Below are 18,989 nucleotides of genomic sequence, written 5' to 3'. Positions count from 1 at the left end.
GTTAAAGGCACATACCTGATATCACAAATGGGAAGGGGGAGAAATTTTATATTTAAATATGAATAAATGGCCTCTACAAAAGACCCATAAACCCTGCTACATGATGTATATAGAGAAAATACATCAAAAAGTTAAAAATTTCAAGAAGCACAACTTCTTGACCCAAAGGTAGTATGGCCAGTGCTCAAGCCATTGGCCTTCATCATGCGTGCTAGAAGGGCACAGGCAACCTCTGTTGGCATTTCTGAGTAAATATAAATATTTCTTCCATTAGCAAGGCACATTTGGGAATACAAACTGATGACTTGAGAGTCTGCAGACATGTTGCCATTTAGATCAGTTGTTAAAGCCAAGCCAACCGTTTATTAAACAAAGTCTATTCCCAACAGATAGCTAATAGTTTTAGGAACAAATCCTTCTTCATTTTGAAAGCTAAAAAAGTTTAAATTAAACATTATAAAGGATGCAAATTAACCAGTATTTTTGTGCCTCCAGAGAGATTTGGGTGTAATGGAAAAGTTTCCTTAACCGTGCAGTGCAGAATATTAAAAAATATTAAAGAATATTAAAAAAACCAAAAAATCATCTCTGGTCACATGAGGACCTACAATGAATTGACTCCTAAAAGGGCACATGGATACTCAGATGTGTTTCCCTGCAGCCATGCATGACACCACAGGGCTGTGATGACACAGGCCCTACTTGTTTTTGGATGCCATTGATGAACAGAAATGGTCCCATCTCTGCAGACCCAGATCTCAGCGGGGTCAGCAGCTTTGTACTAAAATCACTTGTACTAAAATCAACCACAACCTGATTGAAGAGTCACTTTTCAGAATCACAGAATGGTTTCTTTTCAAACCTCTGGGCACAGAGACTTAATCATAAAGAATCTGCTTTCTCTGTCCTCCCATGGAGATCAGAGGTGCTGATGACAACGACAGAGAGAAGCCACCTGCCAGGACAGACACCTGGCTATGAATCTCCTTACCTGGCATCAGCTGTGTACCACCCTCCCAGAAAACAGCATGGGATTTGTAATAACCCTTCTATTCTCAAGAGCCATGCTTCTACCCAGGAGGTCAGTGGGTGTGTGTCCACTGGTGATGTGCAGTGACACCCAGATTGCCCACCTGAGAGCTCAGACAGTGGGGTGACACCAGAAATCCTTGGCATCAAACAGCAAGACATGAATTATCTCAGCCAGATCAGCTAAAGGGAAAAAAAAAAAAAAAATCACTTTGTACTTCACAAAATTCTTCCTCCAGAAATTCATTAGCATGGACTAAACCCCTTATGATGAGGGTGCTCTCTGAAGGAGGAGGTCAGCATTAAAGTAGGGGAAGCCTGTAATTTTTCTGGCAATCTATTCACTTGGTTATCAGAACATGATACTTGGAGATGTGTAAATGCTGGGAAATGTATTCCACTGCACAATGGCATTGCTCACATTTAGCAGGGAGAAAGAAAAAATGTTTTCTAATCCTTTTAGAAATGTAAAATTTCCAGGTTTAAAAATTCAGGATCAAAGCAAGTGCTTCTGGTGATGCTTGCAGCAGAACAATAGACCAGAACAGAAGAGAAACTCTATTTTCTTTATTCAGGTAAGAACCTCATTAAAAATCAATAGGCCTAATTTATCCCTGATAACATTCTGTTGAAGTCTGTACATTTACCCTAGGGATTAATTTAGCCTAATGGGTCTTCATGCGCAAACAACACAGGCAAGGCTTGATTCTTGGAAGTTACTGCATAGCAAATGCTACTCCAGGACTTGATGCTATCACTGGAGAAGACAGAGAGGGCTGAAGAGACTAATAGGCTCAAAACCCTTGAATAATGTCCAAATACAGAATGTGGTGAATAAATGTTTTAGGGCCACTCATATATCAGCGTGAATCAACTTTTTAATGGATGCTGCTAACCATAAAATGACAGAACTGGGATCAATTTATACAATTCAAAGGAAAAGAGAAATTAAAAAAAAAGAGATGTGTGGTCTTCCATCCCTTGTGGACACAGGCAAAAGTGAGTCATCCTGACCTGCCATGATCCTTGGAAGGAGATATTTCTCTCCAGCCCTAGAAAATGAGCATTTGCCTTGCAAGGCTCTCCTCTAGTAAAAAACAAAATGTGAACACTAAAGAGCCTGGTTTCACTGAGAATACGTGACAGTGAATTAGTGGCCCTCAGGTGTCGGTATACAGGCCAGCGAATTAAATTAAGCTCTTTGCTGCTATTCTAATGTAGCAGAACTAATGAAGTCACGGCTCAGCACTGCAGCTTCTTAAATGTGGGCACTGCTGCTGCCACGGGGAAGGGAACCTGCCTTCCATCCCCTGGGGAGGCCGGCTGGAGTCAGCGAGCAACCCCAGGAGCTGTGACATAACGTCTGAAGACGTGGGCAGGAGGAGGACCAGGCAGCAGAGGCAGCTCCAGTTCCAGTCCTAACACCATTAGAGAGGAAATCAAGCACAGTGGCTTTTAAGCACAGTCTGAGGGAGCATCACGCTAGGAGACTGAAAAAAAAAAAATATCCTCAACAGCAAAGCCCCAACAGGGCTGCAGTAACCCTTTAACTTCCTCAGGGAGAAAAAGGCATTGCTTGGAGAGTGAAAAAAAACCCCCAACATTTCCATATGGCTGCAGCTGCTGTGATGATGGTCTGAGGAGGATTTGTCTTGGGAAAATGGAGATGGAACCCTTTAGGAAACTGCTGATGGCAGGGGAAGGGAAGGGAAGGGAAGGGAAGGGAAGGGAAGGGAAGGGAAGGGAAGGGAAGGGAAGGGAAGGGAAGGGAAGGGAAGGGAAGGGAAGGGAAGGGAAGGGAAGGGAAGGGAAGGGAAGGGAAGGGAAGGGAAGGGAAGGGAAGGGAAGGGAAGGGAAGGGAAGGGAAGGGAAGGGAAGGGAAGGGAAGGGAAGGGAAGGGAAGGGAAGGGAAGGGAAGGGAAGGGAAGGGAAGGGAAGGGAAGGGAAGGGAAGGGAAGGGAAGGGAAGGGAAGGGAAGGGAAGGGAAGGGAAGGGAAGGGAAGGGAAGGGAAGGGAAGGGAAGGGAAGGGAAGGGAAGGGAAGGGAAGGGAAGGGAAGGGAAGGGAAGGGAAGGGAAGGGAAGGGAAGGGAAGGGAAGGGAAGGGAAGGGAAGGGAAGGGAAGGGGTCTGTTTCTCAAGACTTTGTGTGCCCACACATTTTGTACTTCCCTGACTGTATCTTTCACTTTCCTGCTCCTGCCCCTCCCATCACCCTTGCTGCACAGTAGCAAGCTGGGTAAATATTAACTACGATAAGAAATGATTAATGAATTATCAATTGAAATCAAATTGCTTGATGCAAAGAGCTGGATGTTAAGGAAAAATACTGGCTGCTGTGTCTTTGCTATATAGGAGAGAAGGTGAAGGCAGAGAATAAATTAGGAGGCTGCTACACCTGCTACAGATCCTGAAACATATCTTGTACTCGGGCTATGCCAGGTAACTCCATGGTAAATTGAGCTTAGATACCCATGCAAAACTCCGTGTTTGATTTGCATGTAGCAGCCATTAAGATGGTGCATAAAAAAGTCCCATTTTTGCCTATGCAAATGGAAGGGCAGAGCGACCGATGGCAGCTACTCGTGCACAGCTGGCTGTAATGGCACGTGCCTGGAGGAGAGCAGGGCTCCTTGGGCAGGAGGCTCAGGCTTGATCCACTTTAATCAGCAGTATCTCCAGTTGTTTAATGAACAAATAAACACTCTGAAAGCTCCTCATGAGGTAGTCAAGATATTTTCCCTGAGAAAAGTCAAAGACTCACGATATCGAGAGCTGCCCTAACAAGTTCCTCCAAGGGTAAACTGAAACTAAGTGGTGATAAGGTCAATATTTTCCAGTGGTGTTGCTTAAAATATCCAGCAAAGTCAATAATAATGAAGAAAACCACTAATTTGGATTACTCCATTGAGGTGTAACTACCTCACATGAAACTTTCATGTTTGAAAACATGGGCCTGAACCATTTGCTTGTGGTTAAATAATGGGTAAGGAGCAGACCTGTGCTGGTTTTAGGACCTGACCACTAAAAACAAGTTATGGAAAAGGCTGAAAAAGCAATGTGGGCACAAGAACTTGCCCATCTAACTCCCTGAGAGAGAGCTGTTCCCCATCAGAGGGCTAGATTCTGTGTCAAAGTTAGTCAGAGAAGCATGTAAACTCCTCTGTTGTCCAGGTGCTCCCATCTGGCCCTGGAAAAGACAAGTTTGCCACTTGTCCCTTCTCACTCCCTCTGGAAACAAAAGTGCCAGCAGCTCAGCCGCTGACTTCTTTTACATTTGGACATGGATGACATTGAGTGGCGTATCTTTAACAGCTCTTGCTTTTCTAGTTAAGCATTAATGTTTAACGAGATCAGCCTGCAGTTGCTCGTTAGTGTGCAGTGCTCCAGCTAATTAATACATCACTGGGAGAGCCAGTCTGGGAAAGGAGAGAGAGCAAGTGCATTCCTGAGGCATTTCTCAGTCTTTAGAAAAGAAGGGGGGGAAAAAAAAAAAGAAAAGGAAAATTTGGGCAAAGGGTTCTTCAGAGAGGAGGAATAAAAGGCCCTCCAAATGCCTGTGCAGCAATGCTGAGCTGACTTTCTGTGAAGAGGATGTCTCTCACCATGCCACCGTCCTCCTGATAAAAGATGAGTGTGTAGCCCACAAGGAGCAGCGCCGGAGAGGCAGCTCGAGTGTCACAAAAACACATCGGCCCTGACAGCCACACACATTTTGCAAGCAAGAAGAAATAAACAAACCATCTTCTCATCCCCCCACATCCCTGCTAATTCCTCCTACCAGCTCGCCTCCCGCAATGGGGGTCACAGGGAGATCAGGAAATTCTTATCAGCACCTGGCTGGAGGCTGCTCCATCGCGCTTGGCGGGGCTGATGCCTGCTCAGCAGGCAGGGATTTTTATTTTTTTTTTTAAGAAATCATATGAACTGCTGCTAGTTCTCACAAATGTAACTGGTTTCCCATCAATTTTCAATTTATTGCATCTACAGCCGCCTTGCCTGCATCAGGCAATGATTTGTCAGCTTCGCTGCTGAAGATAACATCTTTAAAATGCAACTCCAGTACTTTCTACTATTTCAGAATCCTGCAGGAAAATTGGAAGACCTTTTTGTGCTTACCTCAATTCAAATGTCAGCACAATTTTCAAACCAGAGAAATACATTTGGAGCTACTGGATGAAAAAAATTTAAAAATCTGAGGTCACTCTTACTTCAAATAGTGTCTTAGAGACTGAGGTTCGGATTTTTTTATAGCTATTTTAGAATGTGAGAATGGAAAATGTAATTTTCTCTTTCTGTGGGAAAAGACAGCTACATGGAGCAAACCCCCTATTTGTCTGTAATACGAAAGATCAGGTGGGGTCATCAGAACCACTAAGAAAGTTTAGTTTTTAAACATTTGGTCTTGGGAGTGTTGGAAGGAAGCAGAGAAATAGGTCAAGGTATGTAACGCAGATTTAGGAAGAGGACTCAGCTTTTAAAAGGAGTGTGTCTTGCAGCTGCTGACATGGAAGAGAGAGTTATTTGGTAAGGAATCATACATGATTTAGGATTAAAAATCATAATGATATGTGAGCCACTAACAGCAGCATTAAAAACAGAGTTTCTAATACTGCTAAATTCAAAATGTTTGAGAATTGTGGATCAGGCTCCTTGAAAACTGAATTAAAATCAGGCAAATTAGATTCTATTTATGTGCCTTCTGAGTTTCAGGGACTTTATAAGTTAAGCCTCATCACTCACTGATAGTGATGCAGAATTTATAAAATAAAATAAAAAAAAGGCGGGGGGGGAGAAAAATACAAACTGCTGCACATCTCATATCATAATATTTTTAAAAATAACAGGAGTTGGCTATGGAGGTTCCAAACAAGAACTCAACCCATGCAAATCAATTGTTCTTCCACCTCTGGATCCAGCTGAGTGTTAAGTGGATAACATATGTAGGATATAAGTATTCAAATATTAATGCTTGGGAAAACTGAAATGATTAGGGAAAATTAGGAACTTTGGCAGAGCAAAAATGGGAAGATTTTCATTGGTACATATTAAATGTGGAACCTAAATGGAAACTGTGTTCCACCACCTTTCTCATTACTGGTTAAATGTTGGTGGGTACAAAAGGAAAATATGCCAGTGTCATTGGAGATGAAGAGAAGGAGGGAAGTGAGAGGGTAAGAGAGGTCCACATCTCCAGTAGGGGACAGCTGAAAACAAAGCTAAATGGATTCTTCAGTACAAGGGACCATCTTCATTTAAGCTCTGCTCTGTGAGTATCCTTTCCACAGCAGTAAGCAAAACACTGGTGAAAGGAAATTCTAACACTCACTGGACAACTACTTTATTCAAGAGAAAAATTTAAGTTCATTCACTTTTAGCCTTAAATCTCATAGACAAAATCACTTATGTACATAGATATGCTAATGCAAGCTTTGTTTTCAATAGCTATAAGGCCTGAGTTGTTGGAATAACTGGAATCTCTTATCATGATTGCTAATGGATTACTCCTGGCACCAGTCTCTGAGATTAGGAAGTTCCTCTACTGCCTCTTATCAGATTAGGAACTCAGAGCCAAGCTCCAGGATGACTCAGCAAGGCTGCAGAGAAATAGAGTTCAAAATGATTTTCAGTGGTATGGCAAAGATTTAAGCAGGAAACAATTTGGCTCATCATCTTGGGTAGATAAGGAAAAGTGAAAATGAGTAAGGAACAAATAACTTTATTATTGTTACAGAAGAACAGTAAGGGCCCTTGTTCTACTCAGATGCCATTGTATAAGATCTGGAGAAATGCAGGTTGAGACATTTGGAGGAACTGAAAAATAGAAATAGTCATTACTATTTTGAGTAAATTACTATTTACTTGTAATGCCCAGCAACAAAGTGTAACTTCTGTAACACCCAGATGGTGTTTGCACAGGATCAGAATCAGAGACAACACCACTACTGCCATCAAAACCTGAGTAATGGCCACATTCAGACTCTGTTCAGATAATTTCTGATAATTTCTGGAATTGCTGTACCTATCCATGGAGCCAGTGACTTTCTCTTCTGGCAATTGGTTTATAATGAATCGACAGTAATAGTGTGAGTACTGAACAAAGCACAAGAACTTTCATGTAATCATACACACGTTAAAAACCAACACATAAACATACCAGAAAAAAAAAACAAAAAAACCAGCCAGACAACAGATAACTTACTCTTCCAGAAAATTCTTTCACAGCAATGCTTTTAGCATCACTTGATATCACTGGAACATGAGGGAAAACGTAAACAGGCTCCTGGAAAAACATCAATATGACCTGCGATTGTGTCTGCCACGAGTGCAACACACAAAGTCTCCAAGTCCTCTGATGTCCTAAAATTGCAACTCCATTGCTACCTCCCCTAATAATTTGTGTCTTTCCATCATATGGCTGTTGCTGGAATGATCATAGAATGATTAAGATTGGGCTTTACTTTCAGCTCATGCTGACACAGCCCATAATGCAGAGGGAGTCACAGAATCATTTCATTTGGAAAAGATCTCTCAGATCATTCAGCCCAGCTGTAAATCCAGCCCTGGCAAGGCCACCACTAATCCATGTCCTCAAGTGCCACATCTACATAGTTTTTAAATCCCTCCACGGCCCGGGGCAACCTGTGTGGGCAGGGCAAAGATTTTACTGAAGAATTTTTTTCTAATATCTGACCTAAACCTCTCTTGTTGCAACTTGAGGCCATTTCTTCTTGCATTGTCACTTGTTCCCTGGGAGAAGAACCTGACCCCCACCTGACTACCACCTCCTTTTCAGGCTGAGAGCAATGAGCTGTCCCCTGATCCTTCTTTTCTCCAGGATAAGGACAGCTGGACCTCCGCTGCTTCTCGGGGAAACTTTGTGCTAGGGAGGAGTGGAGGCAGCACCCACTGGGCAGTAGTGCCCAGCATGTGGGACCACTTCATCTCACAGCTTACCCTCACTTTTAAGGACACCTGGAATGAGCTTTTTAAAGATTTAAAGATGGAAAAAATAGGAATCCTCTTCCCAAATGATAAAAGCCAGCAGGGTTTTAGCAGTGCACTGAAGACCCCCCTCTGAAATGAACTCGGAGGGAGTCTGGCGAGCAGGAGGGGAAGCTTCAGCTCAAACACTGGGGGCTGCCACAGCCCAAACAATCAAATCAGGGACTTATCATAGGAAGTGACAGGCAACCTCAGCTATAAGGGAGGTCATCAGCTCCATCTAAACACTTTCTTTGAAATATATCTGCAAGGGAATAAAAACAGGATGGCAAATGATTCAAGACTAAATACTCCGACATATCCTACAATACCCTTTGCACTCTCTTTTTGACTCCAGGAAAAGCCGGGAAGCTGAGTAGCAGCCCCATTTCCGCTCCCTTTTCACCTCCCCTCAAGAAGAGTGACTTTTAACCTTATTATTTATATTAGCCTCGCATCTGCAATCAGGCACTGCACAAACACGCGATCTGGGGGAAGTACCTGCCCCAAGGAGCCCGCGGATGGGCAGAGGCAGGGGAAGCTTTACACCGGATGATGATAAAACCCCTCTCACTCCGTGCCATGGGACAGCCAGCTGCCCTGGCCAGACCTCGCCTGGGTGACACTGAATGCCATCTGCCCGCCGTGGCTATCGCCCATCTGCCTCCCCAGGCCAGCCAGGTCAAGCGCGGAGGGGCGAGCGCATCCTCTCTGTCCCTTTCTGCAATTGGGGGTGGATGCAATTAGCCCGAGTCGCCAGAGCCGCCCTCATGCCTTTGTTAGAGCCGCCTTCATGTCTTTGTTAGACACATCTCTCCTCCCTTGGAGCCCATTCTGAGCACGATGGGCTCGCTCTGCTCCATCAGGGTTTTACCAAGGCCAGCTGCTCAATGGGGACTCGGTAAAATGATGACCAAATACAACCTGAGCAGTAGCTGTAAGATTATTATTATTTTATTTTTTTTTTCCCCTGCAATTCCAGCCTTTTTTATCTCTCCTCTAATTCCTCCCTTTGTAGGCATCCATCCTGGGGGCCCACAGGCTGAGAACCTTTCATCCCTTTGCAGCTAAAAAGCACAGAGATGTTTATTTTCTTCCTCTATTCTCAGACTTAATGAAAGCTTTTAAACCCAAATGGCTGGAGATTCACACCTCTCCCAGAGTATATCTGAATTCACTAAAAGCTCTTAGGTTTCCTGTCACCCTGAGAACATAAACAAAGTGCACAAACAGCCACACCTCCCCTTGGAAACTGAAAAAACCAGAGAGAGCTAAAACCAACATGGAAGACCTTTGGCTAACAGGTTGAGTAAAAAACACACGTGTACACACACACACACACACACCAACCCCCCCTCCACCTTACTGGAGATCCAGTCCCTGCACTGGAATGTGTAATACAAGCACAACAGCTGCCTATAGCACTAATCTAAGGAAAAGGTCATGGAAAGGTATGTATCCAGCATTCGTTTTGAAATACTCTATAAGGAGAAAGTGGTGAGGGTTGTTTTTTTTTTCTCCCTTCCTAATACCTTTCCCATACTTCTCCATGGCCTTTTCACATTCATGAAACCAAGAGAATCAAGCAGGGTTCCCTCTGGTATTAAAGATCACACTCTGGACTGGGCTGGGTTTGAGTTTTTTTTTCAAGAAGGAGAGCAAGGTAAAACTTGCTCTGGACGGAGAGTTGCTTAAATTTTAAGCAGTGGAATGTAGTTGTGGTTTCTACTTGGGATGTATAGTGGTGATCTTGAATGAGGAACAGATTATTTTTTTTTTTTATGTTTTGAAATCAAAAGAAACCAGCTAATGGATTTGAGTAACAAGGGGGAAAAATGGAATTTTTAAAATTACATTCAAGGAAAAATTCTAGGTTGGTTCTGCACATGGATAACCTTCTCTATGGACACTGCCTCACACTGAGACAACATTATCAAAAAACAGAAGAATTCTCTAAAGGACAAAACCCTCTATCAATAATGTTAGAGTGTAGCTTTTCTCTTCTTCAACGTCTTTAGGAATGTGAAAGGAAAATAGTAATCTTTATAATTCATGTATTGATAGCAAAATGTTTAACATTGCAGCCTTAAGCAGAAAAGATTAAATTCTTAGGAATTACTCAGTGAATTGGCCTAAAAAGGACTCCTTCTCCATCCCTACTATTATTATTTTTTGGTGGTAGATTATTTTTCTAACAGGATTAACATTACCCTCTTGGCTTCTGTGCAAATGTGTGAGTTCACCTTGCCATAAGCTGTTTTAGTGTGAACAGAGAAAAGAGAGTTTTGAAATCCTTGAAGTATTTTTTTTTTAAGAAGTCTCCTGATGGCCTATTCTTCCTACAGAAAGATACATATTCATTCATTCATTCATTCATTCATTCATTCATTCATTCATATTGACTTATCTCATGATGGGAAGATTCTCAATAAAGGCTGTCTCAGATACAACCAGTGAAACTTCAAGGAAAAGGTCTTGGAAGATCTTCATGAACTACAAAGCTTTTGCCGTGTTATAGAAACAGAAAAGCACACACTTGAGGTCCAACACTTCTAAAAAAACTGCTCAAATGGGCTAGCTAAACCTCCCTCACTTTCCCTTCTTTCTGCATGGCAAAAATGTCCCACTTATTTTCACTCCTGTGCTGTTGCTGGAGGTGATGCCTTTACATAACCCAGGTCTACCAGAAAAAGTCTCCTTTTAGTGCTGAGAGAAGCACAGAGGAGTCCTCCAGGATGAAAAGTAAGAAAAGCAACTTATTCCATCAAGAGAAGGAGCAGTTCTTCCAGAGGAGGCAGGCCATTTGCATGCCATTTGGGTCACTGGGAGAGACACCTTCCTTTTTCTTCCATTCCTGCCTCCCAGTCCATGGGTGAACATGGGGCTGAAGAGGAGAGTCTACATTACACTCCAAATGCATTAAGGATCCCAGCACATTGCTATAGGCCATCAGAATAAACCTGGCAGTGCTTTGAAGTCTGTAAACTGATTCCTAGATAACTGCTTAGAGTTTCTCCCCTCCCCATGCCCCAAACAGCTTTTCATTTGATGTTCTGGCACAGAGCTAATCTGAGAAAGGATCAGAAACTCGAAGCTATTGACAGTAGTGACAGGAGTGTCTCAGTGTGACAGCTGATTGAGCCCCTCTCACATTTCACTGACAAACTCAATTGCTCCAGTAAATCGAGTGAAAGTCAATACAGGCAGCTCCTCCTCAAGCTCTGGGTACATGCCCCCTCCCTGAGCCTTCCTGGGGGGCCCCCTGTTGCTGCCAGCACTTGTAGGACTCATCTGAGGACTCATCCCTGTGTGAAATGGAGACATGGACCTGCAGCTCAGGGTTTGGGGTTTTGAGGGAAGCAATGAAGTGTTTACCCTAATGATATAAAGCTTGGTTTGTCTTCTCTCCCTTCACCATTTTCCTTTTTTTTCTGGTTTTTGGTTTTTTTTGTTTTGTTTTTTTTTTTTAATAGAGACCTCTCCTGGAAAATCAAGTTTCATCATAAGTCCTCAGCCCAGGCAGACAAGGTAACAGCCAGGCAATGTTGGAGGTGCAGAGGAGTGCTGTCTGCATGTCCAGCCCTCCCCAGGCAATGCCCATATGGCAGTGCACATTGGGGTTAGAAACAGGAAATACAGGTCTGTCTCTGCTGGCTTTTTCTGCCGTAAATCAGCAATAAAAGCCATCTGCGAGGAGTAAAATCTTATAAAGGTAAAGGAGGTGGGAGAAGAGGCTCAAGCCTGTTGCAGATGGCAACCTTGTGTTAGTCCTGAGTAACCAGGCAATTAAATCAGGGACTTAACAGGCTTTTTCCACGCTTTAATTGTGAAGCAGGGGTGTCTGTGGCCCAGAGCAAGCAAACCACAAAGAAGACTTAGCAACATGCATGGGGAACCTGGATTTTCAAAGAGTAAGGCACAGGGAGACAGGGGTACATGGTGAGGAACATATGCAGGCTACTGTTTGCAAATGGAAATCAAATAGGCTGACATTACCAATAATGAAGTGTGAGGTTGGCGTGGTTTCTCGCTCAGATTTCAGCACGGTTTATTTTTATAGAGGCAGCTTCCTCGTGCAAAGTGTTGGCAAACAAGCTGCTGGCAGGGAGGTGGGGAGAGGGGCAGCGAGACAGACAAGGCTTCTTGGGGAGCACACAGGACATTCCCCACCTGCTGGGATGGAGCACTGAGCAGCAGAGATGGAACTCCAAGGGAAAAAAGGGACATTTCCTATACACAAATGGCCCAGATACCGAACTTGGTTGGTGAGGAGTAAGGAAAGACGAAGGAGCAGAAGGAGGAGAAAGTAAAACGGTGCTGAGCAGGTATCAGGTGCTGAGAGGGCAAGGGTTAAACATGACAAGCTCAAAGATAGAGCTGGGCAAATAAAATAACAGGCTCTCTGTTGCATGAAGTCATATGAACAAGTAACCAAAGACACCCCTACCTAAATATACTCCCCTGTCCCCAGGTTATTAGAGCACAGCAAGCTTTGCCTCTACTTACCCCATCCAGCAAACAGCTGAGGGCACAAAAGTGACACTGTCCCGCCTGCCTTAGAAAGAAATCAACTCGAACATTACAACACCTCCATCCCAGAGCCGTGCTCTGATGCCAGGATCAACACACAGATGGTCTGCCCGCCCTGCTCCCACCGCTGCACCCTGGCAGCTCAACACCTTGGAGCCAGAGCATCCTGCAGGGTTCCCTGCCTCCTGGCTCTGCATGGACACGTGTACTCCCAACCAAATGACCTCATCTGGACTGGATTGAGCCTTCCAAGTCAAAATAAATACAGCACGTAGGAACTGGCAGTGATTTTCAAAGATTTAAGTTGGGTCCTTCTCAATTTTCACTCAGCACTTTATACATTTTTTTTTTTTTTCCCCTGCTACAAAATTGGGGGCATTTTACATTCCCTGCTCCAATACATATTTTATAAATCTGCCTCTTATGCAGTTAATATTCTGGTTCCAAAGTTAACTGGTTAAAACACATATTAATAGATTTGGCATGGAAAGAAAAAGGAAAAGAAGAAGAAAAAAAGGCAGGTGAAAGAAATGCTGGGGGAAGAAAAATAGCAATGGTGTTTGGAATGGCTCTGAAGCCAAGACAGCAAACCTGGTCTTTTTAATGGGACCACCCAAGTGAGAAAGACCTTAAGCTCTTACTCACGTGTGTTATGTTCACTGCAGTGTAATTCAAAGTCCAGAGGGGAGTTAGAAAAAGTAATAGTGGGGTTTATTAAGGGCTTAGCACATGAGACAAAGTGCTGGGTTCCCACCAAAGGCCGTTCCCAAATTTGCCAGCAGAATATAATGTGATCTCAAGTCTGGTTCAGCAGACACAGGAGCAGGAAGACTGTGCTGCTGTCACTGACTGCCTGGACTTTGCAGAAGTCAGCCATGGTTCAGTTCCTGAATATTCGTGTTGGGATTTTTCCAGAGGCAAGTAACATTGCCTCCTCCAAACACATTTCTGAGATCCAAACCAAAGAAAACCCCAACAAACCCCAGCACCCCTTCTGAAGGCCTCTTAAAAGAACAGCATTTGAGGTTGTAGTGTTTTGTCCAAACAGCAACAACATATATAGGAATCCTAATCATTTAAAAATAATTACTTAATTAACACCAAACCTTTATGTGTTACGAATTGTTCAGTTGGATTGTCTGAGTCAGGTCCAAGGTTGATTTCCAGGTCATAATTAAAAATATTACCCGCAGGGAAAATGTTTATGATGCTATAAGTGCCAAGATAAGACAAACTAAGAGGTAATAAAGTGAAAGAGAAGTTTAGAAAGCCACTTAATAAAGAGAAGTGGACGGAGATAGAGCTGCTCTCCCAGCAATGACAAAGATGGGTTCTTAGATTCCTTGCTCTTAATTGCCTTCTCCAGCCCAGCTGAAACACTCCCATCAGCAAAATCCTGTCATTAGATTTAGCGATGGCATCTCCAAGGACGGAGGAACAGTCATGTGCAGGATTGGCTGTATCAGTATCCCTTCTCTCTGGGATTACACTGTTTGTATCCTAGCCTTTAGGAAAGAGGATGATTGATGTACAACAGCAGAGGAAGGAGGAGGGGGACTGTTGGGAGGGGCAGAAGATGGCAAAATCTGGTGCCCAACATGAAACATTTAAGCCCTAAACTTCTGGAGGGATATGATCCTACCCTGCAGCGTTGCTATTTTTTTTTTGCCACAGAATTAAAAAGAAGGACTTTTCCTGGTGTCACTGCAGGCCACAGAGGATAAATCCAAATGACAGGGCTTAAGTTATGAATATGGGGAATTAGAGATGAGAAGTAAAGCAGCTTAGAATGACTCTCCCTTTTGCTCTTTGGAACGCAAGCTTCAGCATTGATTTTGAAATGCCCTGTCTTCATCCTAGCAGCTTCTTGGAAATGCAGCTTGGGAGTTTCTTCACCTTGCAGCCTCTTCAGCATGATTTGATAATGATAAAAAGAGAACATAAAAGCTTTTGCATCGTGTATTATGATACTCATTCATTCCCTTGTTTTCTAAGCACAACCACTGGCCTTCTGGGAGGGTGTTGAGAGAGAGATTTCAATTAACTTCCTTATGAGGATAGCCAGTGTTCAACTCAGAGCCTCCATTCCCAAAAATGTCAGTGCAGGGAGACATGGGTGCCTCGACAGCATCTCATTCAGCCAGACATCTAAAGTCCAGCCACTGGAGTGGCCTGCAAAAATCCTGCAACAGCTCCGGCCTTGCAGCACTGGGTAACTCAAAATCGGTGGAAAGTGGTTACCACCTCCTTGTCATCTTGTTCACAAAGATTTCAGGCAGCCTCAGGATACTCACACAAGTCTTGCCCCACAGCACCATAGACAACACAAATATCCAAATGGAAACTTGTTTTCCCCTGACCAACAAAGGACATGGTAAAAGATCCAGCAGCTCAGGGAGCACTGAGGAGCGCACAGGGTTGGCAAAGTTAATTTTATCTTCTATTCTGACCCCAGCTTTGAGGTGAGGCAAACACATTTCCCACTCAGTTGCAAAACATTTCTTTATAAAGTGCTTAACATCTGCTACCAAAATAGCCAAGACGAGCATCTTTGGTGGGACAAAACACTGGGCCACATCCCTCACAGCTTTTTCCTGTTTGCTCTCAGTGTTGTGCAGGTGGAGACTAAATTCTTCCAAAAAGGGAGTGAAATAACTGCTCTGTCAAATAATTCACCTCCTTAGAGAGATAAGGTTGAGGAGGAAAACTAAGGTGAAATAACCTGGCTGAGTTTGTACAGGAGATCAGTGCTGGAGAATGAGAGTCAATTTCCTGGCCTCCTACAACAATACTCAGCTGTTAGATTGATCCTGCTTGTCTTCCAAAAATGAACTTCACTACTCGGGGACAGACAGTGAGGTTTCCCGTGGATTTTCACTTTCCTCTCTGTGTTTTTCCTCAACAAAAGAAAACCCATTAATATTCAATCATTCCTGCATGTAAGATGCAGTTGCTAAAATGGTTTTGCACTTAACAGCCTCCAGTTGTAGACTAAATTGATGACACTTAAAACATGCCCAGGAGCCATAGCAGAATGATCCTATTACAGCAGTGCCTTAGTAATGTTGTGTTAGTTAAGGTTATGTTGGCTGGTTCTGAGGGTTTATAACCCATCTGTGAATATATTCTCCAGGCTGGGACCAGTTACCAAGGGGATTTATTCCTGCACCGAATCATATGGCTTTTTGGGTTGTTTTTTGGTTTTTTTCCCCTATTCTTTTCCAGCTACTTTAGATCACAATTTTGTCTGTTTCTTTTTCAGATACAACATAAAAAGAAAAAGAATAAAACATCCCTCTGTCATGAGGCTAGTAGGAGCTGTACTATATTCCAAGCTAGAGTTAACCTACCTCAGGCAATCCCTACCCCACGCCAATATCCAAGTACTCCCCAGTCTTTAACATGAAGGATATCAGTGCTGCTTTCACTGCTCTCTTTATAAGAGAGATGAGGTTTGCAGGAATTAAATCACGACTGGTTGTGTGGGAAACCTGTGACAGACTGAGCATCTCTGAAGGGTGAGCTGACTCCACAGGCACTGAATCTCTTCTTTTTCCACCTGCTTTAAAGACTTTCGAACCACAGCTTGAACGATTTCTCCCCTGCACGAGGGATTTTTTATTTTTTTTTTTTCTTCTACAAAGACCACTTTTGCTACAGTTCTCTTTGACAGAGTTTCTGAGTGGTTTCCAGGAGGTAATGTTTTAAAAACTGATTTGGCCTATATAAGGAGGCTTTAAACCCAAGGTATACATGTATCTACTGTCACTTACCAAACCAGACTGGTGACAAAGAAGAAGAAACCCATGAAGTGGGATACAGCAGCGAGCAAAAGAACATAAGGAACAAAGGCTTATCTGGATGGAGCCATGCAAAATGTTCCTGTCACCATGGTCAACCCAAGAGCGGAACCAAGGTCCCCAAGAGCCAGATCTGATGGAAAATTTAACTGAATACATTTTCCATGTATAACCAGTGTCGGAACCAAATATTTGCTGAATGCAGAGCAAACATATTGGGTACAATTCCAGACAGATGACCTGCTGAAATACAGGACCTGGATTTCATCGTCTTGACATTGACTCTGGTACAAAGTCAGTAAAAGGAGGGTGCAACCTGCCACCATTCTGCTTGGCTTGCATTTTGCGCCCGTGCTGACTGAGACAGGCGTGAAGTGCTCCACAAAGCTTCAAGCACGACACTCCAACCAACAAGGCAGGTCCTGCTCTCCATCTGCCACCCTCCACAATGCCTTTGCACTTCCCTTGCACCTCGCAGCTCTCAGGAGCTCTGAGCAGGCCGCTCGCTTTGCATGAACCTCGGAGGAGATGGGATCTGGGTTCACGTGGCATCTGTCATCTAAAAGGTGTCTGGCTGAGGCTGACCCTGCTGTGGTGTCTTCACATGCTGCCATCTGCTAAGGGGAAATGGGAACAGGACAGAGTGGGAAAGGCAGCAGAGGTGGGGCTGTTCAGCCTGGAGAAGAGAAAGTTGTGTGGAGACCTCACAGCAACATTCCAGGATGTGAGGGGGACCCAGAGGGAGGCTGGACAGGGGCATCAGGAGCTCCAGTGACAGGACAAGGAGCAGATGTTACAAGTTGTAAAAGGAGAAATTTAAGTTTGATATCAGGAAGAAAATTTTTACTTGTGAGGGTGGTGAGACACTGGCACAGGTTGCCCAGGGAGGTTGTGGATGCCCCAATCCTGGTAGTTCTCAAAGATAGATAAGGACTTGGGCAACCTGGTCTGGTGGGAGGTGTTCCTGCCCATGGCAGGGAAGTGCTGGGACTGGACGGTCTCTAAGATCCATTTCAACCCCTTAACATCCTGTGATTCTGTGATTTCATGAGAGACAGTCAGAATATCAGAGAATAATGAGGAAAATTCTCCTTCCTATATCATTATCAAATCAACAAGTCCAAATCTTCACTCAGACCTTTTCCTCATCCACCTGCATGTTGTTCCTGCCTTGGCTGAGTCTCCTGACGGCAGGTAAAGCTGCTAGGACAGAAGGTATGGGTATTTCCTTCACAATCCACACAGAAGGATCAGTGAAAACAACAAAATAGTTACTAATTCTCCCTGGTATTTCAAAGCCTAAAGTTCCACAACACAGCATTTTCTTCAGCGGCTTTAGCTCTCTTTTAACACACTGGTACGAGTTTGCCTTTGTGGACTATAAATGACCCTTTCAAATTCAGCATTTGAGGCTGGGGATGACAATTGATAACAATAATATTTTTCATGTGAGCAACACTTTTCATTCAGAGGGCTCTCAAATTGCTTTTCGAAACAGTATGGCTTCCCTTCATCCAGCACCAAAATGAAGCTGCCTCCAAGGTGGAACAAAGGTCCCATCAATGCAAGGTGGCAGTACACAGCAATTTAGGGCAGGAAGTCAAGAATTATATGTCCCACTGATGGCAGAGGGTCAAGTAAAGTTGGCAGAAAGCATATCCTGAATGAGAGCCTGGACAAAACATCATCACCAGCTCCAACTCAGGAGGGAAAGTGCCATGGGATCATCACTCACTAGAAAAGGTCAGAGCCCCAATCTTTACGTCTTGAACAGGGGCAGGGCACTGTGTTAATGCACACATTCAGAAGTGCCTCAAAAGAAAAAGAAAAAAGGAAATTTGCTGACTGCACTTCTGAAGCTTTTGCTGCAACAAAAAGAAAGGGCACTATGAGTTTTCTGGTCTCCCTTTCCCTGTAGAAAGGAAAGGTTCTATTGAACTTCATTCTACACTGTGCTACACTTTACAGGAAGCCCAACCCACTCGGGAATTAATATGAACAGTAAGAGGAGACCACAAGGTGGAAAATTCTTGAAGTGAGTACAAGACTATTCATAAAATGAGTGAGAAAAGGAAATAGGTGATTATAAAAGGTCATTAGAAATGTCAGCTTACAAATGGCTTTGTGTGAAGGGAGGTGTAACCTGCTGCAAGACAAACCTGTCATAGCTGAACTTGCAGAGGACACCCATAACCTCAGTCTCTTTTGTTCAGAAGTTTACATTTAGGAAATTTCTTTCATACATTTCAACATTATCACCCCAAAACTTACATAAATACAAGGAATGGGGACTAACCCAGCTTCCACTCCACAGCTGCTTCAATTCCTCCCAACAGGTGAGTGAAACTAAAAGATTTTCCCAATCACCAAGAATGCAGATGCTCAGCAGCAGATCCAGCAATTACCTGGACACAACTGCTGTATGAAATTGGGGGGTCCTGAGAAAAGGCATCTGGGGAATCTATTGTTCAAACACCTCTTGTCCCCAGACAGATACCCCTGGAAGGATTTCAGCTTTTGTAAAACATTTCTGAGATTAAATTTTCCACAGCATTTTGGTTCACCAAGTGAAGCTTCTTTCCCCTTGGAGCACCACCAGCAGCAAGTGAGTGGATAAGCAAAGGTGATCCATCTTGCTAAGTACAACAC

The 18,989-nt window shown here is 43.6% G+C and overlaps 1 protein-coding gene across 4 annotated transcripts in view; it reads right to left on the bottom strand.

Annotated features, from left to right (window-relative positions):
* Positions 1–18,989, bottom strand: part of SETBP1 (SET binding protein 1) — a 268,911-nt gene that overhangs the window by 191,665 nt on the left and 58,257 nt on the right. Inside the window, exon 1 of one of the 4 annotated variants that reach the window (XM_023944062.2) lies at positions 1,134–1,214. The exons of the other annotated variants lie outside the window; for them this stretch is intronic. The gene's annotated coding sequence lies outside the window, so the exon portion shown is untranslated. Of the gene's footprint in view, positions 1–1,133; positions 1,215–18,989 lie in introns of those variants that run through there. 4 annotated transcript variants of the gene reach the window in all.

The sequence above is a fragment of the Cyanistes caeruleus genome, chromosome Z (genome assembly GCF_971803275.1).
Source record: "Cyanistes caeruleus chromosome Z, bCyaCae1.hap1.1, whole genome shotgun sequence".
Classification (NCBI taxonomy): domain Eukaryota; kingdom Metazoa; phylum Chordata; class Aves; order Passeriformes; family Paridae; genus Cyanistes; species Cyanistes caeruleus.
The sequence above is the reverse complement of the archived record's forward strand: the minus strand, read 5'-3'. Positions and strand labels throughout refer to the sequence as shown.